At 33.0% G+C, this 4,587-nt stretch overlaps 1 pseudogene; it reads left to right on the forward strand.

Moving 5' to 3' along the window:
• The first annotated feature begins 3,565 nt into the window (after positions 1-3,565).
• LOC120583391 (uncharacterized) lies at positions 3,566-3,683 on the forward strand (annotated as a pseudogene).
• Positions 3,684-4,587: the final 904 nt, after the last annotated feature.

Genomic DNA, 4,587 nt, shown 5'->3' on the forward strand with positions numbered 1-4,587 from the left:
ACACGTTGCTTAAAGGTGCTGATGAAATTGACCAACTGTTTTGATCTTGAGTAGATAAAGTCTAAAAGACAATTCTAGAACAACAAAAAAACTCATAAACTTCCTAATGACTGAGGGAAGTTTTTGATGAGTTATTCAAATGATAGTTTTTATCATCCAGATAAAAACAATACTATTGCTTTTATCATCCAGATGTCATATTTTCTAAATTCATTTGGTAAATCTTTCGTCTGGCATGAACCTGCATGTTGTAACTGAGGAATCATAAAACAAAGTAATTTATTTTAGTTATTTAAGTTCTAAATTATTTTTATAGATACTTTACCTTTGAAATATAAACATGTTTACAATTGAGAGAGATACAAGCAAAAGTTATTTTCGTCACTTTTAATGTTAACTTTCTGAGGGCAATTTAAGAAAATTCTGTCTATATCTCTCCCGGTAAAATTCTTTCTCCAGATTACACTACCATCTGTTTTCATTCATTTGGTATTTGATTGTAGTTGTTTTACAGGGTAATTTTTAAATAATAACTAATAGAAGTAAATCAAACCTCTCAGAGAAATAATTTTCATATGTGGAATAGCAAAACCATATGAAAGCATGACTGGAAATACCAAGTTAATTTTTAAAGTTAAGGACTGGGGATTTTGCCTTGTGGCCTTGATCAAGGTCGATAGGACTCCTGTGGGGAAGTCTTGACAAAGGGCTCTAAACATGTTATTCCTTGCAAATATCTAAGGAAACTGGAACCAGGTAAAAATGTCAAGAAAACACACTGGTATAAAAGAAAAAAAATCTTAGAAACCCATTTTTTTTGTGAAAGTTAGAATAACATGTTGTATTAAATCATTCAGTATTTTTGGCAGTATACTGGAGGTAAAATTTTATACTCCAGAGCAACCATGACTAATTCTTCTACCTGCTGTTCCCTTGGTTTCTATATTTTTTCATTAGTGTTTTCTCCTTGGCTCTGCTGAATGCAGCTTTCAACTCTTGGGGAAGAGTGATGAGGAGTCCAATTTTTCATTATTCAATATGATTTAAAAAATCTCATCTGCATGGTGATCTCACTTTGAAATCAACAGAATCTCAGACCCCAAAGAGGTATTTAACTAAATGAGAAGCAGCTCATGGGAAAATAACAGGGAAACCATTTTATCATGCTAATGTACATTTCAAATCTAAATGTACAAACATGATGGACAGTAGAGGCAAAATTGTTTGACAAAGGTCATAACACAAAAAACTTATTATGTCAAGAATTAATATAGTTCATGTACCAAATGTCTCAATTAGACAAAGGGGAAGCTAAAAAGAGGCAAATGTTAATATCATTAATGAAATTAATATTGAGTTACTATGAGTTAGTGTGATTCTATACGTATTGAATTCTTAAGTCAACAAGTACAGGCATACCTCAGAGAAATTGTGGGATCTGTTCCAGAGCACTGCAATAAAGCAAATATTGCAATAAAGTGAGTCATACAAATTTTTTAGTTTCCCATTGCATATAAAAGTTATGTTTACACTATACTGTATTCTATTAAGTGTGTAATCAAGTTCTATCTAAGAAAACAATGTATATACTTTAATTAAAAATACCTTATTACTGAAAAATGCTAACTATCATCTGAGCCTGTTGGAAAAATGGTACTGATAAATGTCTTCAACTCAGGGTTGACACTAACCTTTAATTTGTTAAAAAAAAAAAAGTAACATCTGTGAAGCACAGTAAAGCGAAGCACAGTAAAGCAGAGCACAATGAAATGAAGTATGCCTATAGCATATCAGGGTCTATAATTTTTTATTGTCTGTGACTAGAAGCAACATTTTGAGAATTGCAAATAATACGACTGGTTATATTATATTATGGAAGGTTATCTCTATATCTCTATTTTATTACAGGATGATCATTTCTGGGAATAATCAGAAAACCGATTATCCTCAGAGAACATAATTTCCCTTGTAGATCTCTTCAGTGAGAAGGCTCATTCCCTGGGGCTTCTTACTTTTTGTCATGACTGGGAGTATTGTCATTCTCCTAAGACATTAAAACTCATATAAAAACCTTTCAACATGAAAGTGGAACAATTTGCTACCCTGTCTGTATTCTTCTTTCCATCATTTACTTTTCATTTACATTTATGTAAAGTTAAAATATTTTAAATGTTAATTTTTCATTTGCATTTCAGGCATTTCTTGAGGAAAATGACTCATCTCAGTCATCCTCACCCCTTCACCTTGTATTATCCTATGTGATTTCACCATATAAATCACCCCAAAATATCATGACTCTCATGGCTGCTTATTTATGCCAACGTCTTTCTCTCATATTTCTCTTCAGTAACTTATCTCCATGGCTTTATTCTGAACTTTGCTCTTACCTGAAATAGAGCCTCCACACAGTAGAATTAGAAAGCTTAAGTTTATTATCTTCCTTTCTGATTACAGCATTTATTCTTTTCAAATCATGCCAGTATTCTCTATGGTTTTGTTCTTTGATCTTGTTGAAACTGTTAACCTAAAAATCAAAGGCCAAAGTGAGAGGCAATAAGCATTTATTTGAGGTCAAAAACAATAGCTACTCAGGAAGCACTAATTCAGGCAGAAACACAAATACTGTTCCGGTTAGGTAGTTTTTAGGCAAGTTTTTTTTTGTGTTTTGTTATTGTTTATTTTAGAAGGAGGGAATATAACTACATGAACAGACTAAAGGAATTTCTATAGGTGCAAAAAAGTTGTTATTCATTAGCGATACATGGTGGCGCTAATTCTAAAGAATGTCTTTAATTTACAGTTGGGTAGTCAGGATGTTTGCTTTCCTGTTTGCTTTACAAATAGTTGTTTGAAATAAAATGTTGCTTTGACCCAGTCTAAAGGTTATTTTTCCCAGTTCAAACATTTCAAAGTGTCAAAGAGCAAAATTTGCAAGGAAATTCCTCTAGAATGGCTACCCTAGCTCTATTTTAAAGTGGCTCCACTTACGTCAGTTTTTCACAAAATTTTCAGTCTTTTGGCAGCCACCATTTTCTTCTAGTCTCTGGGCTTACTTTAGGCAGTCTTTCCTCTTCTGAACACTCAGTTCATTTTAAGAGTCCTTTGGCTAATTAGCCTCGATTCCTTTGCTTCTCTTACCTTCTTAGTCATTTCCTATAATCCCCTCACAAATTAAAAATAGAGGTAATCACACAATTTAACAACTATTCTTTGATTTATTTCAACAACTACTCTAACTCTTCTATTTGTATATCATGCACCTCACCTTTTTCTCTCCTAACTTTAGAGATAACCATGACTTCTATTTCAAAAACGAGTATAAGCTATCAGGCATAAACTTTCTTTACTAACTTGCATTCTTCTATAAACATATCAATAGTGCCACTAGAGTTTTCTTTTCCTCAGTCTCAGACTGAGACTGAAATTAAACTCTAATTTGTGTTTAAAGCCTTTCCTTTCTAAGATTTTCCATAATGTTGTTTTATCAATCCTGTCTTCTTTTTTGTTTCTTCAGCCTCTTTCTTTCTGTTTGCTCCTTTCTATCAGTATTTAAAAAAAACTCCTTGTCTATGCCATGCCACCCTGAACGTGCCCGATCTCATCTGATCTCAGAAGCTAAGCAGGGTCGGGCCTGGTTAGTACTTTGGTGGGAGATCACCTAGGAATACCAGGTGCCGTAGGCATTAACAAACAAACAAACAAACAAACTAAAAACTTCAAACCAAACATGTATCTCCAGATTATGTACTACGTTATATGGTATCAGTTTATCATTATGATAGCCCTGTGTGTGTCACTTGGGATATTCAGGCTCAGCAATGTTGAAGGTTTGGCCAATGTCACACTGCTAGTGGAGGAGCGCACCAACTGATTTCAAGCCCTTTTCTCCCCTTTACCACACATTGTTAATTATATTTTCACATGCAGTCTTCCAAGTTAAATGTGTGCTCCTTATTTATTGCATCCATCACAGCATGTAGATTCTACTTTGTAAGATACTGATGGAATATGGGGTTCTTTTATGATTAAGTAATCACAATAGTGTGGTCCTTTAAATGGTGCACTTCCAAGATGTAAATATGTAAACTATGCTTAAGATGTTCAATTTATAGAAGTGTAACAGAAGTTCCTTTCCAAAGGCAGTTCAATGGAGGTTTTGAATGTTTGAAAAGAGTAATGGTTTACACCATTAAACTATAAAACCATACTGCCAAGTCCTAATGACGTTCTTGACTGTTAAAAGATTTCCCTCAGGTTTTCCAAATGCCTGAAATTATAAAATTAGAAAAGTCTGAAATACTAAGATCATATTATAAACTACACCTGGAGAAAATGCTTCCAAGGGTCATAAAATCACTAGATTATGCAGATGAAACTATTTTATTTGAAAAAAAAATCATAAAGAGAACTTACGCCACAAATCAAAGTATCTAAAAAGAGATAGGGAAAAAAACTGCATTTTTTTTCAATTTTTTATTCCGTTTGAAATAAATCTATCAAGTTCAAATAACTTTGCTTATATAGTTGTGAAATTACTATTCGTTAAGTGTTGCTTTTCAGTGCTATCATAGATATTGCTTTTCGGTA

This window comes from Pteropus medius, unplaced genomic scaffold (genome assembly GCF_902729225.1).
Source record: "Pteropus medius unplaced genomic scaffold, Ma_sr-lr_union100, whole genome shotgun sequence".
In the NCBI taxonomy this organism is placed as follows: domain Eukaryota; kingdom Metazoa; phylum Chordata; class Mammalia; order Chiroptera; family Pteropodidae; genus Pteropus; species Pteropus medius.